General features: G+C 39.0%; 2 protein-coding genes across 6 annotated transcripts in view; one reads left to right on the top strand and one right to left on the bottom strand.

The window, feature by feature from the left end:
* PRDM2 (PR/SET domain 2) overlaps window positions 1–336 on the bottom strand; it is a 76,335-nt gene extending 75,999 nt beyond the window's left edge. For all 3 annotated transcript variants that reach the window (XR_012765694.1, XM_075437447.1, XM_075437450.1), the window contains exon 1: window positions 246–336. The gene's annotated coding sequence lies outside the window, so the exon portion shown is untranslated. The remainder of the gene's footprint in view (window positions 1–245) is intronic.
* LRRC38 (leucine rich repeat containing 38) overlaps window positions 290–14,435 on the top strand; it is a 70,753-nt gene continuing 56,607 nt past the window's right edge. For 2 of the 3 annotated variants that reach the window (XR_012765698.1, XR_012765697.1), the window contains exons 1-3: window positions 290–566; window positions 2,172–2,292; window positions 3,516–3,571. The gene's annotated coding sequence lies outside the window, so the exon portion shown is untranslated. Of the gene's footprint in view, window positions 567–2,171; window positions 2,293–3,515; window positions 3,572–7,117; window positions 7,207–14,435 lie in introns of all 3 variants that reach the window. The other variant, XR_012765696.1, reaches the window with a different exon arrangement.

The raw sequence follows: 14,435 nt of genomic DNA, 5'->3' as shown, positions 1-14,435 counted from the left end.
CGCGGGGCACAACTCCCGCACTCACCCCTCGCACCTGAGGCCGGCACCCCCGGGGCGGCTCCACCCCCCCCGAAGGAGGCTCCTCCGCGGGCCGGGCCGCCGCCGTCCCCTCCTCCCGCGCCGGGCCCCCCCTCCCAGCCGCGCCCCCGGCCCCGGCGCCGCTGGCTCTGCCCACCGCCCCCACGCCCCGTCCCGCCCTCCGGCGCCCGCGGGCAGCGCGACGGGCTCCGCCGCCTCCCTCTCACCGGCACCGCTGCCGCCGCCTGCGGCCCGACTCGGAGCGGCACGGAGCGGCCTCAGCTCCGGCACCGTCCGGGCGCCATTTTGTCTCCAGCCTCGGAAGTGACGTTGGGGGGGGGAGGCCAGCGGGCAGGTCCCCCCGCCGCGGGACCCCCTCCGGAGCGGGGCCGCTCCCGCCCGCCGCCCCTCGGCTCCCCGCGCCCGTTTCACCCCCGGTGCACCCCCGAAGACCGGGCTTGGCTCAGCCCAGCTGCTGGAGCCGGCCTCCGCTCCGCGGCCTCCAGCCACCACCCTCATCCTAGACAATGAGCTGTAGAGAAGAGCAGGTTCTCTTTCCATTTTTTTTTTTTTTTTTTTCCTGTCTGGGTTTTTTTTTTCGTAGTAATGCAGCTCCGCAGGGAGGTTTTCTCGCCTCTGACTGAAAACGAAAAAGAAAAATCAGTGGCTGAGGGAAATTATCTGGGTGATGCATGGAGGAGCCCCACGCCCTGCAGGGCTGGCAGGCTGGGCCCCATTGCTGTCCCCTCTGAAGCAGATTGTTCTCACTGTCATTTCTGAGCAAGTGCCTGAGAGGAAAAAAACCCATAGTGACCTCCTGGGAGATGTCTGTATTGCAGGGCATAGCAGCGTCTCCTTTCAAAATGGTTTTCTCTCTCACTTGAATTTTGTATCCATAATACTGTCAAAGAGATGTAAGCCGCCTGGGCTAGGGCTACTTTTTACATGGAAGTGTTAAGAATTTGTCATTTTTCCAGAGGAAAACCCCCCTGTCTTAAACTCATAGGAGATGGGAGTCATTAAGACAGGTATAGATCAGAGGTTTAAAGTACAGAAATGTTCTACATTTCTTTGATTATTTTGCTTGCACATTCATTGTGCACATACATCACAGAGTAACATTAAAACTGTCGATAAGCCTGGACGCACAAAGTACTCTGAGTACCAGGGCAGAGGAGCCCCGCTCCATGAAGCTGGAAGGTTTCCTTAGCAAGCAGCCAAGCAAATCCCCTGGCTACCCACTCTTGTCCAACTGAAGCTTTTTAAAACTATCCACCATATTTCCAATAAACATAGCATCAAAGATGACCTTTCAAGCGTAAGGAAAAGGCACACTCTGAAGTCAGAGAATTTGAATGCCTCTGTGGCAATGCTTAACTCTGCCAAGCAACAGCAGACTGGAAAATGATAGGACACAGTGATCTTCCCACCTGGAATACTCAGGATGTGTTTATATTTTAAAATGTTGCTTAAGTCAAAATCACTTTTGAAAGCTCTAATTTTAGTAGTAACGAGTCCTCATATGTTTAAACTACTTTATTAGGCTAAATTAACTAAATTTAGCTGTATTAAAAATTCATTTATAAGTAAGCTAGACTACACCTGTGTAAGTTTTGGTGTCATTTTAAGAAAAAATAAGGCTCCCATTTGACATGTTAGAGCCTTATGACAGAGAATACGAAAAGATAGAACAAAGTACATACTGTATCAGCTAGAGTATGAACCTTTCTACCTTCAAGATTAAGTATAAATGTTCCCAAAAGTATCACAAATAATAAAAATTATAATTTAACATATTTAGGGCTCTAGAAAAAAGTTTCCAAGAGAGTTCAAAACACACCCCTTTACAAAATAAATGAGCTTATTACATTCTTACATCTTTAACGTTTCGGGTTTTTTTTCTTGTATTCTAGAGGTATTGTTACTGAGATTGTAAACAAGGCAGGGCAGGTATCAACACGCTAACCCAAAAACTTGGAGTGCTAACTACAAAGCACTGATATTTTTAACATTTTCTTTAACCTTAATTATTTTGTTTTGCTTTTAGAACTTAATCACTACAGTGTTAATGTTTATTCACTCATTTAAGGCTGAAAGGAATAAAGGCTTTTCATCAAGTACCAATACTACTTTTCTATTCCTTCCTGGTCAAGGCTATACTGGCTCTTCAGAGGCTTTATTTGAAGACTCACCCTGCAACTACTTGGAGGATGTCCCTTTAAAAGTCATGGTGGAAGCCTACAGTAATTTTTAGTTGAGGGCTAGAGTGTGAAGGTGAGTTTATTTGTTAGGAGGCAAGTTGTATTTCTTTTCCTGATTTTTTATTTCTTTACAGGTGTTGTTGAACTTAGTGCAGTGATAGACCAGAGATGTTGTGTAGCTGAGATTGTTTACTTGGTTTAATTGAAGACTTTGAAAATATTTTTTTTGTGTATTTAGTATTAAATGCTTATTCTTTAACAGTTTTTAATGGATGATTTTTAAACCTTAAATTGTTTCTACTTATTCAAAAGCATCATTTTATTTCTTATTGCATAGAACTGTAATGCTAAACTAATCTGAAACTGTTTACAGCTGTGTAATAAGTTATAAAGACCACCTAACCATGTGTTACATTTAGCATATGTAGTTGCTACTAATATATGGTTGTAGTCTTATGTTAATAAAAGCTAAGATTTAAAAAAAAAGTTATTGTTAAAATTCTTAGTTATTTGGAAGGCTTATATGGTAAAAGAAGAATTTTGAATGTGAAGACAAACTACATTTCTCCAATTTTTTTTTTAAGTCTGTTAGCTGATAAGACTATAAGAGAGTAAATGAAACCACAGAGTCTGAATGTTGAAGAGTTTGCTAATCTCTAAGGCAGGATAGGCTTTTAGATTGATTTGCATTTATTATTGTATCTACAAACTAAGGAACTCACACTTGTAGGTGTTCTAAAGAAGTGTTAGTTTGTTCTTTTCACTCAAAATCCTCAGAGTAGAAAACAGTAATATTCTATCAATATCTGTATGAAATGTAGCTGTCATAAGTGTATTATGTGTATGACTGCAAAAAGTGGAAAAAAATCTGTCTGGTGCTTTCAGTTTTTCAGTAATTTTTGTTATTAACAGTTACAACATTATTATCAGAATGAGCTGTGTGTAGTCTTGGTCTTCCCATAGGTATTCCTAATCAATTTACTTAACCATGTCAGCTATTTGGTAGTAAATGTGCAGTTGTAACTGTAGCCTATTTATTTCTATTCTTACACAAATTGATGCACAGTCTCTTCTAGGCTTGATATTTGCAATTTTTGGTTTGAAGCATCCGTCAAGACCTTTCAAAGAATAAAAGGATACTCGGTGCATTAAAGAAATTACTTCTGACCAAAAAACTTTCTTTTAAACTGTACTCAACACTACTGTATGTATAGTAAAAGGGGTTCTTATTTAGTATTGCATAGTATAGCGTTTTTATTTGTCTTACAGCAGATTCTTTTTCTTTCCAAAATTCAGGATGACAAGTAATACGAAGAAAAGATAAAGTGTGAAAGAAAAGTGAGAGGATAGAGGTAAGGTACTCCTGCCTGCTAGAAATCTTATCGAAAGCTTCCAAAAGACTGCGGTGAGTCTGTCTGCCTACAACTCAGCTTCTGCATCACAATAATGAATTAGTAATAAAAGTATGTATGACAATGACACAATTATCTATGCTCTGGATCTCCTTGGGGTGAAGATGAGAATGCCTGTGATGAACATGAGCTTGTGGGTGTGATAATAAGTATTAACCTGATGAAGTTAGTACAGGAGCTTCTACTGTACAGAACAGAATAAAGGAACACACAAGGGATGCAAATTAGCCACACTGCAAATAGAACAGTATCTGTGTCAAATGCTTGGTGAACTTGTTATAAGGGATCCTTGAATGATGATACGTTAGTTTTGTGTGATAATAAATTACTTAGAAAATACACACTTTGCTTTTGGAATTGTTTAAAATAACTTGAGTGGTGGTGTTAAGCTGTCTAGTAGTAATACTGATCTCTTTAGGTGTCACTGGGACTCATTAAACCAAAAGAGGGTAGGCAAGAGGCAGTAAAATGGCTTTGTCGAATCCTTATATTGTTCATGTGGTGACGTGTAGTGGATTCAATTATATGATTATCTTCACGCATTTCTGCTGTCTTTTGAGACACAAGAATAGGGAGTAATGTGATACCCACAAATGCTAACTTTTACTTTGTGAAAGTAGACTTGAAGATTTGGAAAAACGTGAGATATGGGGCATGATTTCTCATCTCAGTATTACATGTATTGAACTACAGGGATTCCAATTATTCTGTCTTAGGGGTCTCATTGGTGGTTTTCCAGCCTGTGTATTTTTGGTTTATCCCATCACTCTTACTCTAAGCAGCTGTGCTTTGCTCAAGTGTTAATAGACACTATTGTTTTCCAACTAGCTGTTACTTTACTAGATGCTATGTATTTAGTCAGGCTTTGACTGTGAAAATACCTCTGTACCTTCAGTACAATTTTTTCCATATGCTTCTAATGTAGTGAGACCCATAATCCTGTAAGCAGTGGTGCTTTCCCTGTTTTCTTGTTGATTATCCAAGTTCCAAATCATTTACACTTTTCTGTGCTGCTATGTTCAGTTAATATATAGCTTTTAAAAGGGAAAGGTGGACCAGAAATACATTGGTATATTTAACACTCCTTCTTTTAAAGAAATGCAAGAGCTATATGAGGTAGTAGAATCTGGCATATGTCCTGATTAAAAATGTACTAATTTCTTTCATTAATAATTGCTACTTTTCACAGATAGAATATTAGGTGTTATTTCAAGGCTTCACTTGAAACAGCACTATGAAAGGGAGAACTTGGATGAGACTTTCTCCTCTTATGCTGTAAGGCCTTACTAACATTTGAAAGGAAACTGAGGCTCTGTGTAGTATGTATAGTATGTTTTTAAAGCCGTAGTAAGCTCCAACAGGACAGAATCTTTGTCAAAGTTCAAAACTACATTTCTTTCTGGATATTACTAGTGTTTATCTCAACTGTGATGACTGAAGTACTGACACAAATGTAGTTTCCTATGTGGACAACGGAATTGGTAGTTTAGGGGTGTCACTGTTTGCTTATTTGCAAAGGGTAAAAAAAAGTAGGGAAGGAAAATACTGTTTTATCTCTGGGCTTGGATTAGTAGCGCTAGTTTGGAGTCATTAAATAGTAGAAATTTGCATTGCTTATAAATCTTATAGCACATTGCTCTTGATGTAGAAGTCTTCCATGTGTGGATCCTAGGGCTCTCAAGCTGCTCATTTAAATCATGTCTATGAAGCTTACTGCAACATGCTGCCTTCTCAGTGAGAAATGCTGTAGCAGGCCAGTCACCCCTTGTTTTTAGAGGCATCCAAAACCAGTGAGACCAACAGATTGGCTGCATTAAAAAGGCAGGTGACAGATTTTGGCTAATTGAGGGGAACATGGAGAAATCCATTGTTAAAATAGAAGTACCGCTTCCAATATCAACCTTGTCTCAAATGCTCTTGTTCTATAATTCGGTCACTTCTTAGTAGTATTCTTCACTTGTATTGGGGCACATCTGTGACTGTTAGTACTGTTTTTCCAGAACTCGTCATTCAATCACACTGAACAGGAACAAGTTGTCTAGTTTTGGCATAGTCTGTGCTGGTTTTTGTTCCTATCTTGCCCCTGTTTATTGCCAGATTGTCTTCTCAAGTTTCTATGCTTAGAAGTTTTTGCTTTTGTCGATTGTGTTGTGTAGTCATTTATTTGTGCTTGAAATTTAGATAGATCTGGCTATGTGTATAGTCATCTTTATTTTCCCTCCATTTACACTGAGAATACGTACCACCTGGTGGTGTTCCAGTGGACTTACACGTCAGTTGAGACTATTTGTGGTGGTCAGAGAAGCCTACAAATCTTTAAATATTCAGAACTTTAATCAACTAAACTTTTCTTAGTCTGAAAATATCAATATTGATGCTATTGTGCTCTCTACATGAGTGTGCCTTTCAGGTTACCTGGGTGTGCTTAAGCACTTTCAGGCCCATAACATCAGCACGCAGTAGAGAGAAATACTAGCCAAAATTTTTTTGTAAATCTGGATGTCCGACTGAGTATATTGAGGATGACTGAAAAGATTACTCTTGCATGGTTAGATGCAGGGAACTTCTTGTGTGTAGAAGTCTTAGTGAGCCATGGCAGGAAAAATATTTCTAGAAAAGATTTTTCTCATCAGAGGGTATGTCTGAAGTAGCCTTGAAACTAGCTAGACCCAAGTGATACCAATATCGCCAATTTTTCTCTTGTTAACTGGAACAAGGTCTCTATTATCAAAACTCTCTGAGCTGTTCCAGTTTGTTCGTATAAACATAGAAGACAATGTGCTGCATGTTATGGCTTAAACTAAGAATTTCTCTGGGAAAGACTGCTAGAGTTGAACTGCTAGGGTTACTGGTTACTTAATAGCTCTGAATTTAAGTAATATTACATTTTTTTTCTAAAAGCATTTGACAGATAAAGAATTGGCTGAACTATTAAGGTATTTAAATAACTTGTGCTTGAAATGTCCTGGGGAATGGGATTCTTCAAACTGAAGCACTTCAGTATTCCTGCTTGTTTTTTTCTGATTTCTACAACCTGGGTCATCTTTCCACTAGTAGCAGGTTTTGTTACAAAAATCATTTTTTTCGCAACTTAAAGCCTTGTCTAAGCTTATCCGTGGATTTTTACACTACTCACAAATGTCTCATGGTTTGCTTGTTATTCTTGTCTGAGTTAGTTGCTTGCCTGTTATACTGCACATAAGTTCCTCACCTGCTGGCCAACAAGTGCTTCTTTTTGTATAGCTATGGAGAGGTTCCTTTTCAGGACCACTTTATGGAACTGATGATACGGTCATACCTATTAGTCTTAAATATTTGACTTCCATATAAATGGTCCAAGCGGACTTCCCACAATTCCCATATGACTGATTTCAGCAAAAAGGTAACCAGGATATCTGGTGGGGCAGGGTAATGGTGTCAAGTCAGTGGAGTCAGTTTACTACCTCTTGATCACAGGCTGTGGAACCGAATTTCTCCATTTTACAGAACAGATGACTTCAGTCTGAGATGGAATGGACATGCTTCACTTGAACATTGCTGTCTCCAGAACTTGACAGAGGTCTTTAGTCCATCAGGTAAGTTATGCAGGACTTAGTGAGAGTAGTACTCAGGTGATGGCTAGTAACTGGTTAAAATTTATCTGTCAGTTATGCCAACAGTGACACAGGGATAAAGATAAGGTCCATTTAAATTCAGATAAATTTAGATTTGCAAACTGACATTGGGTGGTATCCATTGCAAACTAGAGCAGATATTTTAGGACTACCACTAGAGACAGACCCAAACACTACAGGATTGGGTCCAGAAAATGGATGGCCATGAGTTTCTTAGCTGAGTTAATCACTTAGATTTCTTGTGTTTAAGTAAGTTTATGCGTTGAGAAAAGATGCTTCCTACTCTGTGGAAGGCAAAGCATGGTAAGAATAGTGTTTAACACTTGTTTTGGCTACCTGCTACTTGTGTGGTGACAGGCTGGCTCTGAGGATGAAATAGCACTGAGTATGTAGAAAGCATCTGCTTGTTGTCTGTACTACTGCTTCTTCCAACTTCTAGCAGCTGGATCAATCAAAAACACTTGAGGTACTATGTAGATGGTATAGCCGTACTCTGTGAAACTGACATGTAACTTTGGTTTTGTTTGAAGCATTTTGAAAATAAAATCAGGCTTGATTGCTACGAGGCAGTATATAATAATGTGAAGCTTTTCTATTATAAACACAGTCATTTTTCTTGTAAAAATGCCTTCAGTAATTCTTACCACTAGCTGGTGCTAGGATACAGTTTACTGAGTGTGCAGTCGTGGTGCAGCTGCTTTATTAGGCTGCAGTGAGGAGCCATTCACTTCTGTATTCTGCTTGTGCATTTCTTTATACATTGCTTCTTGTCAGGTGTGTCAAATCTGAAGTAATTCCTGTGGTTCTTGCTCGGTTTTCTGCATGAAAGGCAAGCATGCTTTACCTTCCCAGATACTTCTATTACTTTCCACTCAGTCAATCAAGCATGGGTATTGTGGAAGTAAGCTAATTATTAATCATGACAAAGGGAGCTAGAAAAATCTATGAGGAAAACTGTTATCAAGGAGTAACTTCATCGTTACGAGTTAAACGTTTCTCAAGTTCAGTGCTTCTAGGTTGACATGAACAGACAGCAGGGTTTGCCTCCCTGTGAGATGTGGTTAATAGCAATGTATGTTTTCATAATCTCATTAGTATTTTGTCTCTTACAAAGAGATCTTAGTGCCAGGAGTAGTTTCCTGAGGCTAAGTCCAGCTCTGAATAACAGATGTAACTTTATGCAGCAGCTTGTATTATGCAAATTCTTTCACTACTAATAAACCAAAGTTTGCCTCTTAAAAATGTAAGCTGTGTTTTATTATACAACTTAATTTTAAGGGCTGGTTTTGGGTCAAAATCTCTTGTACCACCAATTTGTAAAACTGTCTTAAGTTATGAGACGTAGGCTTTTCTTAATTCTCTTTGTATAAACAGTTTGCATGGGTGTACACAGGAAAACACTGAGAGGTCTGCAAATGGCTGTCCCTTATTTCTCAGCAAATTGCATCAGTGCTGAGTGCACAGGCGAGGACATCCTTCAAGAAGGAAGCCAGTGTGTGTATGTTATGCTCAGTTATTACCGCTTATTCAACTCCTGTGGTTTTTTGCAAAATGACAGATAGGAAATGAGGAAGAGCTGACATTCCCATTTCTTTTCCCTTGAGTACACCTGCTGAACCTGCTAATTCCTTCCCCGTTTCCTGCATAGGATGAATCCAAAATGTCATGAGGCAAAATATCCACAGGACTCTAAAGGAATGTGTTATTTGAGGAGAACGTGGTTGATAAAAGCAGGAAACGGAGTTGCTTCCCAGCTCGAATGAGACATACAGTACTAATTTCCTAAGACAAACATCAGTGCATTTAAAATAGCCTCATTAAAAAATGTTTTGTCATTCCAGGGGAAGGAGGGAATGTTAAGGATTTAGGTTCAGCCACTTCTAATCAATGATTTAACTTCGTTGTTGGTCAGTATTGCCTGTAAGTTGTTACCGGAAAGCAGTCAGTGTAGGAAAAATGAGTTAAAGGGCTTATGTAGAATGGAGAAATCCATTTACTTAAAACATCAATAGCTTCCTGTTCTGCATAGGAGAAAGAAAGGGATTCTGTGAAGAATAGGACAGAGCCTTTCTACTGTTTTTCTCCTCAAAAACCAGAGGGGGCATCTGGTTTTACCCAGGTTTTATTGGAATTGTTGCTGCATTGTATCAGTATCACTCTTGCTGTACTCCCTTTCCCATTGGAAGATAAGGCTGCAATTACTTTCTACTACTGCAGCATCTTCCTAGATTACCTTCTGTTAGGAAGACTAAACCTGGTTTAGCACGACAGTGCTGCTGTACCATTTCAGAAGAATAGTCCAGTTCTAAATTAGATGCAGAGCACAGAAGAGTCAAGTTTACTTGATAGAACTGCATTATAAATAATGATGCTTTCAGGAAGATGAGCTGTGGAAAAAAAATCCCTTTTAATTTTGCTGAGGTAGATATAGTGATGGGGAGGAGAGGTGCAAAAATATTTGCTGTGAACTCAATCTTTAACTAAAAAGCAGTTTTGTAGTTGTGAAGTGCACACTTCTAACTATAAGCACAAAGATAGTTACTACATGGAGGGAAGTTTGGTAATGAATACAGCTCTAGTCTAATAGAACCAGCACATAGCTCAGTAACTCGTGTCTGGAGAAGCTGAACCTCTCTGACAGTGTAGTTAAGTATTGGTACAGTTTGCTAGAAGGTGTGGTGGACTGTGTAGAAATCTTGCAAGAGCCTATTTTTTGAAAGCTGTATTCTCATTAAACCACATTAATGAGCTTGATCTGAGCTATGTCTTTTGAATTTCTAGATTGTTAGGGAAAAAGTAAGCTTAAAATCGAATGATTCTTTTTGGAAGAATATGTATGTGTACTTTTATTGAGTCAACAGGCTTGCTGTAGAGGGAGTATCTGACTTTGAGTCTACCCTTCTGTCCCAGTCAGTATTTCGTTATCAGTAAAATTTGTTTCTTTTATTTCAACTTGGATAAAACTTGCAATGGTTTAATGTAAGGGAATGCCACCTTTATCCTTCGAAAAACCTATTTCAGAAGGTTTTAAGGGCAATTGTGGAAAACAACAGCTCAGCCATATCCAGTTGCATTTAAGTGAACTTCAGGGCTTTATGTTTGGTAGTTCATGGGGTCCTGATTGCAGATAAAAGTAATGATGTTGTATGTCTATGCAGTACAACACTGTAATACTGCAAGAGCAGCCCGGGATGGAGTGGTTCCTTGTCCTCCCATTTGTGCTGTGAGATCCCAGAGAACACTTTACAGCTATGATTCTAAGATAACCTGAAGTGTAGACCAGGAAAAAGATTAGACTGATGTCCTAGAGACCCTGTATGCCTGACCCTGGACAAATCTGTTTTTTGAGACAAACTTCTGATCTGTCAGAACAAAACATTTTAAAGAATTTTTTTCCCCTGATGCAAGTTTAGCTTAATACTGATGTGGCTTAATGTCTGAAATAGCCCCCATAGGTGGGCAAGTGCATTGTTTAATTTTGGCTCAATCTGGAAATGTGAATGAAAATTAATTTTTAGTGAAGACAGTGTTTTGCAGTTCTCTGCTTTCTCTGCTCCTTCCTCTTTCTGCTTTTTTGTGGATGGCACTGTTTGGTTTTAAACTCTCAAAATCAATCATCCTTGCCAACTGCTTTCTGGAAACAGAAGACAACCTTGAAAATGCATGGAATGTGCAGAACTCCTTGCCTGCTAAGACACTTTCCAATTTAGCATTTACCAGAGTCTGAAAATCTGACTTCTCCAGCCTCGAAGAGCCTAACAAGCTACACGATTGAATGGCGATCTTTGTGTTGCAGTCCAACTGTTTGTTGCAGAGCAGGGGGAGCTGTGGGTTTGGTCCAATGCCTAAATCCACAAGGTCTGGACAAAGACACATGGCTAGTGTGATGCTGGGTTTATTTATACGTAAATGCCTCCATGTTGCAGCTGTGAAAAAAGTACAAAGCACTAATTCAAACTTCTCATTATGGCACCTAGTGTCAAGTTACAGATCCACTATTACCTTCTGTATCCATCAGTAGTTATCTAACAAAACTAGATGCTGAGAACTTCAGTACGTCTAATGCTTTAGGTTAAAAAAAGCTGTCTGGAAAAGGATGGATGTGGTTAGTCTGATACTTCATCTAGTTAAATAGATTAGTATAAATAGCTACAACAATGCCTTCAGGCATGGTGTATGCCAGTTATGGCTTAAGCTTTAAATTGCAGTGGTTCGGTAGTATCTACGCTACAAAACTTCAGATGGTGGAGAAGAAATTATTTTTAGATGGAATGGTTTTTCATTAAAAACAATCAGAGCGTACTTCTGACCAGAGGGTTCTCGGTAAATCTGTAAGTTGCTTTTTTCCCCGTGTGCTTTGTTTCCATCTTACATTAAAGAATATTAAGGATCATGTTATCATAAAACATAATGGAACATCACTTCATTTGAACTGATATGAAGCTGTGACAGGACTAATGTTTAAAGTTTCCTGGTCTGGTGGCTTTTCCTTTACCTGTGGTTATAACCCTTGACAAGTTACCTAATCTGTGTATTGTCCTCTCCTGAACTGGGGGCAGTACTTGCCATCCTCATGAATGATGCATCAGTGCTTTTGTGTTGGAGAACTTTACAGAAAGTGTTAATGTGCAGGTTGTACTTACTTTTTAATTAAATAGTATGTGGTTAAGATACTTGCAATAGCATGCTGTAGGTGCTTTTAAAATAGTGAGTAATTACATTTAAAAGCAATTGCTGCATTTTTAATTGGTATTTAATTATAAATGAACACTCCTTAAATTTATAGGAATAACTTGAGATCTCCCTAAGTCTTCTGGTTCATATTTAACGATTGCTAGTTTTATTGAATTAATTCTTCTAATGTTTTCTGTTCTTACAGTGAAAACATGCCTTAGATGAACTGTTGTAAGAATTGCTGTACTGATGGCTAGAAATATTGTAAATATTGATGCATCAAGTCATTGCTTTCATAGTCTACTGCTGCTGTATATCTTCTTCAGACACAAATACAAGGGGACAACTATGTTTATGATATTTTTTTAGAGACATCTGGCATTCTCACAGGAAGCCTGGTGCCTGCTTGTCTGTTAGGAAGAGCCACATTCATGACTCAAAGCCAAGCTGCAAAAGGGAACGTTACAGTTACTAACTATAAAAGAATGAATGTGATCAGGAGTAATGCCTTTAAGTTAAAAGCAAGTGTTGATGTATTGAATGTTGTTCCTGTGAATAAAAAGCAAACCTGTCCAGCTGGTGAAAGTATGCAGCTGTTGTTTCCTGATGTGTTCTCATGCGTAGGAGGACTCCTGACCTTGGGTCCTGGTTCTGCAAGCGTGTATACTGATCATTCATCTCAGCTTATAGAACTAGTTGCCCTAGGACAATGTGCTATTTGACTTTTTGCAAAGCAGAAAAGATCCCATCTTCCACATAAATTCTACCAAAAAACATGTAGCTTGTGTTCAACCTACCTTTGCAATTCTGAACTAGTAATGGGAAGCTAGATAATACAAGTCAATGAAAGCTGAGTCACAGAACGCTGCAGTAGTTTGAATATGGAATATAGACCTCTGCATGGATTTTTAGTCTATATTTCTAGAATGTTTGTATCATGAAGTTACCAAAGAGAATTAAATTATGAGTTCTTCAGTAGCATATAAATACAGAACAAATTTGACAGAGATTTTTTTAAAGAAGCTGTTGTTTCTTGAGGTTTGCTTGAAGCTGAATGGAACACTCTACACTTGAGATTTCTAGACAGCAAGGCAGTATGAATCATCAGCATATTAAATATATCAGTGTAGCAGCAGTTGCTGTTTCTTCATGCAGACAGAATAATGGAGGTTGTCTGGTTCTTCAGAGCTGTTGCTTTCTTTAGCCATATACTGAGTATCCTGTACTCCAGCTGATAATCAGAAGGAAATGAATGTCTTCACACTTTTGCAGGTTCAGATTTAGTACAGCACAACATTTAATAATGAGTCTCCAGTGCTGGAAGCCCCCCAAATTATGTTTCAATGGAATGTGGGCCATTTGATTAGGGGTCGATTTCACCTAGATTAATAAAACTTTCTTTAAACTAGAGGGCAGAATAGAAAGGCACAGGTAAGACCAAAAAACTTAGGTAGTCGGTATATGAAGTTAAAATGGGTCTTGGTGAGAGATTCTGGAGTAGGAGCAAAGCATAGCTTACTTGAGCAGAGTGCAGGCTGTTCAACTGGTGTTCTGTACACAATTCAGGAAAACTCGGAACTTTCCCAAAAGGTTGTCTGCTCGATCACTATGCATTTTTCAGACGGGGTCTTGTTACTTCTGGCTTAACCAATATTCAGAACAGGCATAAGAATTATTTTATCATTTTATGGTATTTGCAAGTTATCAGCAACTGAGCTGGTGCAGAAGAAACAGGTGACATCTGTGCTATTCCCCACAATGGTTGAATAATTCATAATTCCATATGGCATGCATTTGGTCAGACATCAAGTGCATCTTACAGGGTAGTTTCCAGTACAAACAAGAAATTGTTACATCTAGAGTAACAGAAATCACTATTGTTTTCTGTTGCCACAGTAAGAATAAGCTGTGATCTTTCTGCTTTCATATGAGTTTATATGCATTTGTCATGCTTGAAACGTGGTCATAATTCTTTCAAAAAACAGTGGGATGTATAGACACTTGGAAACAAAATACTTGAAGTAATTTGTCCCCCTTTAAGTACAGTAACCTAAAAGTACGGGGCAAAGGATGCTAGTGTGAAAAGAAACTTTCTAGCCAAGACAAATGTGTTCAACTGAACCGAGTCACAGGAAGTACATTAAGGTGTATACGAATTGTATTTCAAGGATGGGATCTCATGTGCTCATCAGTGAGAGACTGCAGACTTGCTTTCTTGAAAGAGAACTGATTTAATATACCAGAAATGTGAGAACTGATTGGGTGAACTGCATGACTGTTACATGAGTAATTCTGTAGAATGCAGTGAGTCATAGGTAAAAAATCTACTGACGCTAAAGTTAAAGATGCCTTTAAAAAATAAGTTAAACTGAGGTCCCAATGCTTCAGTAAAGGTAGTGAAAACTTTGCAGCTTAGTTCAAGCCCACTTTTGGGCCTTGGATTTTGTACTTTTACATACCCAATACCAACTTAGAAATAATAAAGAACTGACTTAAGAAGTACACTAGGCTTAAGC

Source organism: Opisthocomus hoazin, chromosome 16 (assembly GCF_030867145.1).
Source record: "Opisthocomus hoazin isolate bOpiHoa1 chromosome 16, bOpiHoa1.hap1, whole genome shotgun sequence".
Taxonomy (NCBI): domain Eukaryota; kingdom Metazoa; phylum Chordata; class Aves; order Opisthocomiformes; family Opisthocomidae; genus Opisthocomus; species Opisthocomus hoazin.
Note: the sequence above shows the minus strand (reverse complement) of the source record. Positions and strands in the feature narration are given on the sequence as shown.